The following is a 13,618-nucleotide window of genomic DNA, read 5'->3' as shown; positions in this document are numbered from 1 at the left end:
CAGTGACCCATTCTAACTCAATGTCATCTATGCATGATCAAATCCCCCCAAAACAGCTTAGCTGGGCCGAGCCGCGGCCTCGGGTCTAGGGCATTAGTCATATGGCAGTTAGAACGGTGGAGGAGGGGCGGAGCAGATTAGACTGAGAAGCTCATTCAAAAGTGTTTGTCATCTGAAAGGTCTTGAGGAGGAACGAGAAACAGTTGCTTGAACTCACTTTATCCAAATAAAGCTTTTTTTGTTTCCAGTAAACCTTCATCAGCTAAGGTTCAGCCCCATTTATATATGTATTATCATCTGACAAAAGTCAACTCTTTTGCCAGACAAGAAGGTTACCAACATTTACCAACATTTGTGAAATAATCTATTCCTACAATACCCTTGCATGGAAACTATGGTCTGGTTAAGGTTAGAGGCAGATCGTGGTCATGGCAGACAAAATATGGTGTGTTAGATATTCTACATGTCCATCCACCACTCCAACCTCCACATGCTTACTTTTACCCTGCTACTTAAAGGGCTATTTCCTACATTGGCACTGAGTGTTGGCATTTGATGCAACAAGGTGCACAACAGTCTAGTGTGAATGTGAGTCCTGATGATACTGGGCTGGAAAGGTCCATCCGTCTGTCATAAAAAATCAGTATCCATACAAATTTTTAAAAAGATGTTTCACTTCTTCACAAAATATAAGAAACAGTAGACAAATTAGAATCACTGATAATCAATGGCATCCACAGGACGGGGGGTGGGGTAATTAGTAATATTAACTGTAAAATAAGAAACCAAAGTACATCAGTATTGTGATTCCTTAACTCACATATAGACATAGTTTTCAACTAGCCTATATGCTTTAGCAGCATAATTGAACTCCTGAAATCCAGTTATGGCTTTTGGTCTTGGGGTACTACCCCAAAATGTTTGGTGGCCCCATCTGGCCCCCATTTCTAGGGGGTCGACTGCCAATAATACCCCTAAGGCCTTGCAAGAGGGTGTGTTATGCTCTGACCGAGGGGCTAAGTGACTATTTTTATTAATGAATCTTTAGCCTTTCCTCTTTTTCTTTCCTTTTGTCTGTATCCTGCTTCATCTATTGTCATCCTACTTTATAAAATATCCAAGTACACACATTCTCATTCTTAAAGGTAATCCTCACAGGTCTCAATGCCTGTTTAAGAATGTATTTGAGTAGAAAGCAAGTTAATTGCTGAACACAGCAAACAAGATGATTTGTTTGGGTTGCTGGGACTCTTGACCTCGACCCACGGCACATTCTTGGCTGACTGACTACACGGGATCAAAAGGTAAAGTTAACCACTAAAGGACCAGTGCTGTGTTAACCACTTATTTACCTTGACCACTGATTTTCCTGATTGTGTGCGTTTAAGAGAGGACGGCTCAATATTATGAGACAAACAGCTTCTTCATTGCTCATATGTGGAAGGAAGCTTTATTTTTCTACACGTTGATATGCAAACAATTAAACAGCTATGACTCAACATGCTTCAGGATACCAGAGAATCCACAATGGCTGCTAATCCCCTGACCGTAGCCAGAGGCAGCACAAGGCAGCATAAGCTCTCCTGTCCTCCCTGCTATCACCTCCCTATTTACTGCCATGCCATCCCTACGGCGCTTTCAGCCACTCTCCTCCTCTTTCTCCTTTCCTCTCTTTCCATCCGCTAATCCTCTTTAAGGACATTACCTGCTAATATATCCAGTCACAAGGTATAAAAGCCCAGCTATCTCTTTACTGCCATCGGCAGTACGCTAAATAGGCCATTAATGGAGGGAGGCAAATGGGGGATATCGTAGTTTTGACCCCAAATACCATTCAGATCCTGGTCTAGCTGAGTGGCTGTCTGAGGTGTAGCATGTGTCGGGTCACAAGGAGCTGAGGGAGAGGAAGGGGATGATGGTAAAAGAGCTGAAGTGTGGGTTGGCCTTCAGTGTTTGAGACGTCTCAAGAGATCAAATGTTTTCCATGTCATTTGCGAAGGGGCTTGTTAAAACCACATATAGTGCCAGGTTTCAAACTTGGGAACATGCTTTTTAAAACCAGTCTACATTACATTTTTACTTACACTAAAATCCTGGGTGTCAGAGCCAAATGGGGCAACTTCACACACTTGTGCCCCCACATGGCAAAGAGGGGTAACTGTTTGTTTAAACTAATATAAGCTGCATGTGGCAGTCAGGGTACATCTGTGACTTATTCATACAAAGATGTGTAACAGATCAAATATTGGTGACACCATCTCTTTCTAGACTGAAATTCTTATGTTGATGTGAAAGGTTTACAACGCAGGAATTGTCTGTTCCTGTTTGTAAACACGCTCGCCAGAGAAACTGAAAGCCAACCCCTGATTCACTATCATTTTGATCTTTGTCCACGTGGCGTGTTGCCTCACTATATTTGCTTTTGTTTTTAGTGATGTGCCCACAACTGTCATGGTTTTCTCTTGGATTTGTGCTGTCTGGCCCCAGGTGCCACCTTTTTAGTCCCAGTCTCACCTGCGTGCTGTGCCCATAACTTCCCCTGCATAGCAAAATAAGAAGCAAATATAGGCAGATGTCAGATTCTCTGCAGATAAGTTTTATGTAGCCAGACCTATCTCCACAGTGCTGTATGTTTCAGCTCAAGAGAAAGGTCTGGGGGTCCACATTATCATTCTGCCATAGGGGCAAAAATTCTTTGGCTTATTTACATTTCTTTAAACCAGTCACAACTGTCTTGGGCGGGGTAAGCCCAGGATGCAGCGATGGTGCCCTTACAAAATAGTTTTGGGGGGACTTGTTTTGGTGGAATATTTGCACATGAGGAGGCGAGCACCGTCATTAAGATGGTCCAGTTCAGGAAAACGCCACAAGAACATTGTCACTGTGTGATTCACCTTCTTCTGATGGAAAAAAAGACTAATATTATTCTAAAACGGCCATCCCAAAGGTCAAGCCTGACGATATGCTGGCTGCATGTAGCTCCTCTTACAGAACATTATTATGACAATATCACAGAAGCTCATATAAAGCGGAACAGATACATCAGTGAAGTCAATGTCACTGACGTCGCTGCCAGGGTAAAAAGATGCTGCAAAGCAACTCTGACTGGCCATGTCAGAAAACAGACCAACATCAGGCATGAAAGTCCTGTGAGATGTAGTCTGCTGTAGATTTTTACACCTATTGCATGATCCAAGTCTTCGTCATTTTCTGCATGTTAGCTTGGAGACTGTTGTTATTTCCGGGTAGTGAAGGTGATTTTGAAATGGTAACATGCAAAAAGCGGAAGGTGGGTTAAATGCCGGCCCAATTAACCAGCCAACAGTAGGCCTCTGGCCACAGTCTACATCTGTTGAATCACATACTGCAGGTAAATACAATGCCACACAGTTCTAGTGAGTCATACCTGTAAGTGAAGTGAAGAGGAATTACTTATGTATGAGTCTATACATTGTTTTTTTCTTTTGGGAAAATCCTGCAGCTTTATTACATATTACAGCTTAAAGACGCAAATTTGTATTTTGCTCTCACACCCTTCATTTTATATTATATATACAGTACACTTATATTTGAGCAAGTATATCAAATCTACAGCATCAAAATTAGAGGGGAGGGGTGACCTTTTCTGTTACAGCATTACACTGCGATTCAGGCTGATAATATGCGCTTACTTCAGAGGGAGATTTTTTCCTTTATTTTGCCGTGTCATGTATGTAGATTCAAGATTACTTTATTTGTCCCTCGGGAAATTTGTCATGGACATAAAGGCTGCCACATAGTGCAAAAACAGGTGCAAAGTGCAGACATAAAGTGAAATCAAACAACACTGCCTCTGTTTTTACACCCTCCTTTTGTCCTGAGTTTAGAAGATTCACTGACAGACATGAAAGACTTTCTACACCTACTCAGGTATAAAATAGCAGTTGTATTTTGAATACAGGACATGGGAGGGATCTGTGATCATTTTAGCCTTTTAAAGTATAGTTTAGTAACTATAGTCCTGCTTGAAAAACAAGCACAGTAGGTGTTTCACTGTCTGCTCTGCTGTACAGATGAGAAGTTAAAAGCAGCTACAGTGTTCTTATTGAACAGTTTTGCAGACCATTTGATAAAAACAACAAAAAAAGAGTTTGTTCTCTGTTGCTGCTCACAGCCGGTTAACCTGCAGACCTCCCTGACCAACAGAGTTCAGTCGTTGACTTGGCCCCGAGGCAGGGCAGCTGTTCATTTGACTGCTAATGGAGTGCCACTGACATCACTTTAATGAGACAGCACTAATGAGTGCTGACAGCTCAGACAGCTCACCGCTGCATCAGCTCACCTCCACCAGGTTCAGCTGACAGAGGGTACAGAGAGCAGAGAGTGCCCCCCTCTGGTCAAAACAGGGAGTGACTAACACGGGGACCAGAGGTGCTCCTACGAATAGAGTCCCCCTGTCATTTCCTGTCCCTGTCACCTGTTTATATGAAGAGTTAAATTGAGTAAAACTCAATCAATCAAATCAATCAGTTTAATCACTATGACAACAGCTAATTAAACATATCAGTAACCTCAATAGATGAGCAGGTAAAATAAAATATGTACTTGCTCATAAACAAACTGAAAATAAAATATTTTTATGATCTTATTTGTAATAATAATATGTTATGTCTTGGAATTACTATTTAAATGCAGTTATTTATTTCATATAATTTCCCTCCACTAGGGGGAAGCACTGCATCAAAAGTTACACAACACTCCACACAGGTTGGAAATGAATGACAAGTGCATTTGTTGCAGTAAATGTCAAATAATCTAACAACATAAATGACCTATGTCTGTATTTCTCTCACAGAATCAGGAACACTGCTTGAGGAAATTTTGGAAAGATGTCAAAATCATTTAAAGCTATTTCCGCCCAGCCATCGCCGTGTGCTCAAACAGCTGTGTGTGAGTCTAATGAATTGTAGCAGCAGCAGTCCTGACTGTCAGGTAGGAGCAGGGGACAGACAGATCTGCACATCCATCCACCCACATCTCAGAAAGTGTGGGTGTTGTGATTGGTGCCACTGATTTGTGACAACAGTGGCTTTTTATCCCAGCGAGTAGACAGAGAGACAGGACGGATCCTACTTTCCTCAATCCCCACGAAGGGGCGCAGCGACTTCCTCCTCACACCACGCTGAGGCCTGAAACAGAGCTCTTTACTGAGCTGAGATGAGTCAGTGAACCAGCAACAATTAGCCATTCAATTTGGTTTCTTTGGTAAACCATATTATTTTTGATACCAACAAATTTTGTTTTTATTTCACACCTAACCCTCCAACTGAATTAAAGTGGTAACAGAGACTGAGTGAGAGGAGATGGGACTATGAAGAGCACTGTGGCAGAGCGAGAAAGTAGTATCCATACTGTGGAAAATGAGTATTAAAACCCTTTTAAATATTCAGAATCAGTAAATCGATATTTTTGACATCACTGCTCAGAGGTAAGGAAGGACACTGCCGAGTTATGATGTATTGAACAGCCTGCACTGAAACATTATTGAGGTTTCATTCCTTCTGACATACTATTTTCTTGTAAGTATCAGCTGTGCCTCTCTGGGTGGACATGTTGCATTAGGTCTCTGGAAAAAATGACTCCTCTTCCCCCACTTAGACCCATTACTTCCAGTGCTGCGTACACTTGAAACCATCATCCACCATTCTAAGTGGAGAGTGTAAACAATTCTTTCTCTGAAATTGTACAACCGAGCCACAACACAGACTATTCGCCTCTCGCAAGCTTTAGCGGAGATAAGGGGGGAAATCCCTTATTTTTTGACAACTGAAAAAGGCATTGAGAGGTAATTCCTACAAATCAAGACTTCATTTTATGGTCCGATGATTTTGCTGATAACTTCGAGTGCGTGGACGACACCTTGCAATCAGAGATCTCACCTCTTGTAGGGAGGGCAGCCAGCTCAGCCAGGGGAAGGAAAGGTTGTTATGCTAATTTAAGGCTCAGAAGCCTGTCAGTCCTGCACTTCAGGAGGCGTTTGATTTTATGTAATAGGTGTGAAATGAACAATGCTTCCCTAATGTTAAAATAGCTGAGCAGTAAAGAGAAAAAAGATGAAATACTCAAATTAGGCTTGAACAAGCTGAATTATGCATTAGAATAAAACCTTTTTTTGCAGAAGCATCATGTCTTTTTCTTAGAGTAGCAAGACTGGCATAATAAGTATGAGTACCTGCATTATCTACTTATTATATACTACAAAAAGAGGCCCCATTGAGAGCCCTTGATTTATTTTCTAAGCACTTAGACAGAATGATTTTTCGTGTGCTTCTTTGGCTTTCACAGACCGTGCGCTTACAACAAAACATCCCCTCAAGAGACTAAAATGCATACTTGCATGCTTATTTCGCTGTCACTCCTCTGAGTCACCAAAGCGACGTATGAAAGTATGAATCATGACACAGGACAAGCAGCTTGGCCGTGCATGTGGATGTGGAGCTTACTCTACAGAAGTGAGACTGCTGTCCAAGCACTAGACAAACAAAGAATAATATGAAAAGACAGCCTCGGAAATTGTGCATGAGCCAGTTGGGGCTGCAGCCAGGCGTGTTTATTCAGCCACAGGCACGAGTCATCTATTGCTAGCGCCGCTCTACAACATGCACACCGTATGGTATTTGCTTTACTGTGCTCAAGAGGACGTTTTGATAACTGACTTGTTCCTTTAATAAAATCAAGAGCTGACAGATATCAACTGTGAAGGAAACTCTTGTGACTTCTGTCCTTGTTGAAATCTATTCCCACTTAAACTGAAAGTTACAGATACACATACACAGTTTTGAAGCTACTAGCAGAAGCCAGATAATAATGTAATAAAATCAGTCAGTTTTAGGAACACGCATCACATTTAGAGACAAACCACACATGCTGAGTGACGGTTCTGACATGAACCATCATGATCTCTCATTAAGAGTCCCTGCTTCATTTATAGGAAAAAAAAAAAAAAAAAAACTACTGGGAGCTGCTTACTGTCATGCTTGTGTACAGCGATGTCACACTCATTACCAGAGGAAGGACATCAAAGCAGATGGGCGAGCGTGATTAACTGAGCCTGGAATCGCTGCGAGAATTTATGTACAGCCAAGACACAACCAGCCATTTGAGATTCAGCCAATAGGAAAACCTCAGCCTTCAGATCTACAGTAAGATGAAAGTGGTCCTGCGTCTAACGAGAGGAGCACGCTGAGTGTGTGCGGTAAATTCAGCTTTACAGGTGTAGACGAGGGATACTGGCAGAGGAAGAAAAACAGAGATGAAGATACAAACTGTAAGACTTTGAATTTTCAGCTGTCACAAACAAATTGGAGTCTGACGTCTAATAAACAGACCTAAAGCCACACTCTTATTCACAGCTAGTAAACGACTATGAGCTTTGTTTCAGTGCTAACATGCATTGTATACACTTCTTCTCTGACAATATTATGTACAGAAGGTGAAACTGTTTCTGCAAGTTGACAAAGCTGCAACTGTGCAAGTAGACACAGGTGATGTCCGGCTAAGCAGGCAAATAAATGTTACGGTCAGCTTATATGAGCTAATTCATACAACTAAACAAAACAGACAAGGCTGATTGATGTGTTGTTTGCAGAACATGCAACTGCATGTGAGAACAGGCTCAAATTGTGGGGTCTCTAAAAGCCTCATTAAGCTTGCTGTCGCAGGCCCATGGTAAACTGTAACCTCTAAAATGTCACTGCTTCAGGAGCAAAGACCACCCTTTATGTTCAGTTTATTCAAACAGGTTAGAAAAGCTTCATAAGACAGAAAAAGAGCAGACGTTTCTTCCCTCTTCAACCACATTTCTAACACCACCAGGCTGTAAACTACCAAACCAGTACCAAACTGCAGAAAAGGGAGCAATTATAGATGATAAACATAATGGAAGATTTAGCAGCTCGAGTGAGACAGTTTGTTTCAGGTGCTGATGGAGTCCAAAACAAAGCTTAAAGAGGGGGGTAAATATTGACACGACTCAAAATGAATGCTGCTCCGTGTCTGCTAGATGGGTAAATAGTAGAATTGGACCAGGATGTTTTGAATTGTTAAATATTTGGTTTTCAATTTTGGGATTCAGATTTTTTTTTCTTTCTTTTTGGTCACAGCACTCTATCAGGCGTAAGAAAAATTGCCACAAGAAAAGTTAATAGACAAGACCTCGTTGATCCAAACCCCTCGGGATGACAAACATGCATAAAACATGCCAAATGTTTCGGAAAATGTTTTTCATGAATAAATTATAGAAGCAAGGATACTGTAGAATAACAGAATCCTTAAAAATGAATGCCAAAAGACACACGTTGCAGCCCAATGCCGTCCATCTCAGCCAAGAACTCAGAAACATCTGGCCGAGTCCTTACTGAGTCACCTTCTTTGCTAACATGTTCACCAAACAATAACAAATTTATCAGGTGAGATAATATGTCAGTCTTGTGTTTACAGCTTGTTGCCCCCAAATAGCCGGAGACAGCATGAGAATACAGAAAACCTCCACAACAACTCAAAACGACCAAGTTAAAAATATGCTTAAAATTAATCAGCCCACACAGGAGTATTCAGATTCATAACTATGCTCATTAGCGTCAAAGTAAGCAATTGCTAGAAAACAACACAATAAATTAGCTCAACTGCCCCATGAACTTACACCACTTATTTATACCAGTGCAAATTATTGATACATAGAGATTTAGCAGCACAGCAAACTGAACAGCCATCAGCAAGACCTCGCCTGCATACCAAAGCCTTAAATGCCAATAATTCATGCACATCCCATCATAAACTGAATCTGAGCAGCAAGAGCAGCAAAGGTAAACTAGGAAGTAGTCAACAACAAGGCAGTCATATCAAGCCAGGCAAACACAAACAGCACTGAGCTGCACACTGTCAATATATGAAAACCCATCACAGCAGCAGAAACTCCACTATAAATGGTCTCTAGATAGGTCATGTAAGACAGAAATAAGAAATAATTTGCCTATTTGTGTAGAACAAAAATGTTTTTAAAAGCATTGACAATCATTGTTTGGGTTTTTTGAGACAAAAACACATTTGCAGGTGTCTGCAGAGACTCTTGGAGGATTATACGTGTGGTCGTGTCTAGCTGTAACCTTTCACCTCATTAACTTGACGTCTATGGGCAAATGAAGTTGAACTTTATTCTATTTAGAGGAGCACTGCAGAGACCTGATGCTGTGTAAAAAAAAATCCAATGTAGTCTCACCGTCTGTTCCCTCACTATGTGGAAAGGGCAGAAGTGAAAAGCTCCTCTCTCTCTCCCTCTCTGGAATTAATTAGAAAATCTGCGCAGCCATTATTGGCAATTTGTCATTACTGATAATTCATAGGATGGCTAGACAGCTGCACATGTGACCACTGTTATAAGACATAGACTGGTTTCTCTTATCCTTGTAGCCAGACAGAAAAGAAATCTCTTTCAATTAAACACTATAGATCACATCCACGATTTTGGTCCCGAAACTAATCTGAGGCAAATCATTTTTTCGCAAATGAGTAATTTTAACTTTCAGCCTTACTGGGAGGTCTCGCTGAGCATGTTAATTGAAATTTTTTAAAGAGCTGGAACGTATGGTGGTCTGTGACAGTGGTAAATGAGTCTACTTTGTATTTAAAGAATAGGTGAAACTAGAAACTGCTATATTACTAATGTAGCATAACGGCCATATATACATAAGTCTTTACATAAAAATGCTCAGTCTGTGTGTTCTGTTTTGTTAAACACTGTAGATCTCACCGCCCACTACCACAGCACATTACACTGTCTCGGATGACAGTCAATCTCTGACGTCTTCTCCCATCAGCAGGACGATCTGCAGACTCTCTGCCTCAGATATGACACCAGACCTAGATCAAATAATAGCTCCTTCTAATCTACTGGGCCACTGGATCAGTGCAGTTTACTGCGCTGAGAAGATTTCGACTGGGGCGAATCACAAAAATACACCATCCACTGCACGTCTGACAACGTTTGCTTGACAACTTTCTGGCACGAATTGCAAATCTCAGTATGCATCCTGTCTTCCATAAAAAAAATGCTAGGTTTTTTAAATTGGAAACAGTATTTTCTCAAGGTCTTCACTATCTGCACAGTTATCAATATCACTGCCTGACAGCAGATGTGGAAAAATTCAATTGGATAGCAACACTGGAGCCCTACATGCACACAGGGCCTGTAATGCAAAAGAGGGAATCGTGTTATCTTTACAGAGCAGAGTTACATGAAGTTTGCTTGAAGCATCATGCTTTAGATCAGTTATTCGGCTATCAGCAAGGTTATTGTGAAGGGTACATGTGCAGGGAACTGTATAGAGCCACCTACTGTATGTTGTGTTTGTATCAGTGGTGGGATGTGACTATGTATAGTTACACAAGCACTATACTTGGGTATAGTAGTATTATATAGGAGTGGTGTTTGATTGTTTTGAGGTAGGCCTACTTAGACTTTAATTGAGAATTTCCTTTTATGCTCCTAAACAGAAGAAAATGTACTTTTTAATTCACTACATTTACTTGACATCTATAGTTAAAAAATATGCTCAGACATGGATGCACACATAGCTAATACTCACAAAGCTAAAAATATAATACAATCTGTGGGGAGGAGTCTTTTGGGGTGGAAAAATGGAGAAGTAACGTTAACAGTTACTTTGGACAGAGGCAAACCCCAACAGTTACACACAGGTGATAATGAGACTGACCACTTACCTGTTCTCAAGGAGCCGTTGAACTGGTCACTCCCCGTTTGTATGCGCTGTCGGTTTGGGTAGCTGCTAGCTATGTTTGCCCAACTTCACCACGTTGTCCTGCTGCCTTCATGTTGAGTAATCCTCTCGGGGAGATGTTTGAGAGCCTGAAAGTCTGTCCTTGACCAGGTACAATCTCCAAATACAACACACACACCTGTTAGCATCTTCTCCGACAAGCTAGCAGTTAACGTTAGCTACTTTTTACCTGGAGAACCACTCCGCGATAAATACGATTATTTTTACACGAGGTTTGGTTTAGGCAATAATAATAATAATATCCTACGGCTGGTGCGGGCACTGTGTTTCTCAGGTTTTCTACAGAAGGCTTTCATATTTATTTAATATTATTGTTTAACATTTGTACAGTTGAAGATAATCCGCATATTCATGCTAACGTCCGCCAAATACGTGCAAATGACGTCAACAGGAGTATATATAAAAATAGCCAATCAGATTGCAGAAAGGCAACAGGGCTTTGGGCATGCGCAGTGGTGTTTTTTTGCCCCCACACTGGGCACTTGGCACTTCAAAATGGCGTACTCACCATATAGTCCACTATATAGCAGTAAGTAGTGAGTGATTCCGGACACAGCCTGTGGCTGTAAAAATAAAGGACGTAGCCATTGTGATGTCACCCATTGGTTTGTGGAAGGCCGTTCTGGAGCCTCAAGTTTAGCATTTTGCCCGTCGCCATCTTGGATTTCTGGAGCCAGACATGCAAATATTTGGACGAGAGGGTGGAGCTGTGGACGCCCACCTACACCGGTGTTTTTGATTTAATTGCCACCATGCTTACTGGCGACAACAGCTGTTTTCAAACTGAAGATAGCTGTCCTCGTGAATGCCTATTTGTTCATTTTTCCGTTGCAATGTCAAAACGTAAACAATCGTATTCGTCTTTGGACTCTTGTTTGAGTAAACCAGTGATGTACTAACACTCAGTCGCATTTTGAATCACCCTTGCTGTGCCGTAATGTTGAAAACAGGAAGGAAGCAAGTTGCTTTTCCTGTAAATTTAACTCATATCTCTAAATTTTCTAATTAGGCCAGCACAGTTTCGTCTTTGGTGCCTGTTCAAATAAACGTGCCATATTATGTAGTGAGTTTGAATCTCGTGAAAATGTTCTGTTTATTGCGTTTAAAATGGCGGAATGGTTCTCTAATGTGGCACGCCTATTTTAGTAATATAACTTAAAAAAATTATCAAAGAGGCATTCCCGAGGACAACTACCTATTCTCTTTTTGGTTGAAAACAGCCGTTGTCACTATGGCAACCACAGACACTTCCGGCTGAAAGGCGCCAATTAACATGGTCCCAAGTAAATCTGAACACCTGCAACCTGACTGAACGTCGCAGAATAGCTTGGCCGTGCTGAATCGTCGGTAAGAAAGTTATCTTACATAATTCGAGGTAACCTTTATAGATAGGTATTAAAATAATAAGTGAGGTTAGCTAACTGCACACATGTCTATATTTGGCAAATATTATGGAAAGTAATGTTAGTCTTGTGATGTCATTGTAGCGTTAGCTGAAGTTAAAGGTACCGTGTGTAGCATGAGGCTAAAACAATTATATTCAACCACTGACATAAATAACAGTAGCAACCACAGTTTTATGTCACATGTTAATCTAGAATTAGATTAATTAATGATTAAGTTATAGTTCCACATAAACCACACGTTTTTTTTCTGCTGCCAGCAGGTGGGGCCCGTGGCAGGGGTCGAAGCATAGGCATTTTGCTCATATTCTTGTTCTCATGTTTGCACTAATGTAAAATGTTTAAATACAGGACTCTTACTGTAGAGGATACTTTATGACCTTATGACCCCTGTTTATCTTAATCCTGGTGTAGGCACCGCTGCTGCAGAAATGACAGCAATATTGGTCCTTTTGGCCAATTTCACTGACACACACACCAGCATGTTTTTAGGTCATGGGCCAGAAACCACAGTATTCCCTCTGTACCATATTGGAGGCTGTACACAGAGAGTATTGCTGTAAACCAGAGGCTGTGGTGCTGCTGCTGTACTCTGGACCACTATAATAATCTGGATGGAGGAGTCCAGCTGCACTGCGTCCATTTAGGTGAAGCGCCATATAAGGCTTTGAACACTGCACTGATGAGGCTCTGGGTCTCCCTGCTATGTCGCAATGCTCCCTAAGCAGTGGATTAAACTGTAAGTGTTTGCTGCTGAGATTTTTCTTATTTAAAAAAGTGGTGATTCTACCTTGTCAGGCACTGACTTGCACAAAATAATTATCAATTAACGAGTTACACTGTGCTATTTTAACACCCAAGAACTTGATTTATATGTGTAATATTTGCACAAATAATCTCATGTGTTCAACGTGATGCTGGTGACATCAGCCTTACCACCAGCTACGCAATCGTGCGTCGTGCTTCTATTTTTTACATCAAAAGGCTATTTTTGAACTGGGGTGCACCAACGTGCTTTAGACTGACAGAGAGGACAATATAAGTAGTTACAGAGCCACAGAGACTGAAAGCTGGAAGTACTTTCATGCCCTTTTCAAAGCTGCCATCGTGTCAATGCGCAATTGCGCAGTCAGGAAACCCTGAGCTGTGAGACCAGAGGCAGCAAGGGGGCTTGAAAACTACCGCAGCGCCTCTCGAGAAAAAAAAAGCTTCCTGCTGTGACCCCATTCCCATGAAACGGACTCCCAAATTTCCTCATAACAGCCAGGCGAGCTTTCTCTCTCTATGAATTACCTGCGGCTGAAGTGTGGACGCTGTTGGAGGGACCGCTGCGTTTACTGAAGACATTTGGAGCCCGGGGAGAGTAAGCATGACAATGTA

At 41.4% G+C, this 13,618-nt stretch overlaps 1 long non-coding RNA gene across 1 annotated transcript in view; it reads right to left on the bottom strand.

Moving 5' to 3' along the window:
- LOC126407161 (uncharacterized) overlaps window positions 1–10,893 on the bottom strand; it is a 29,697-nt gene extending 18,804 nt beyond the window's left edge. Inside the window, exon 1 of the long non-coding RNA XR_007571758.1 lies at window positions 10,759–10,893. This is a non-coding gene — a long non-coding RNA (uncharacterized LOC126407161). The remainder of the gene's footprint in view (window positions 1–10,758) is intronic.
- Between the last annotated feature and the right edge of the window lie 2,725 nt (window positions 10,894–13,618).

This window comes from Epinephelus moara, chromosome 19 (genome assembly GCF_006386435.1).
Source record: "Epinephelus moara isolate mb chromosome 19, YSFRI_EMoa_1.0, whole genome shotgun sequence".
Taxonomy (NCBI): Eukaryota; Metazoa; Chordata; class Actinopteri; order Perciformes; family Serranidae; genus Epinephelus; species Epinephelus moara.
This window is presented reverse-complemented; position numbering and strand designations above follow the sequence as displayed.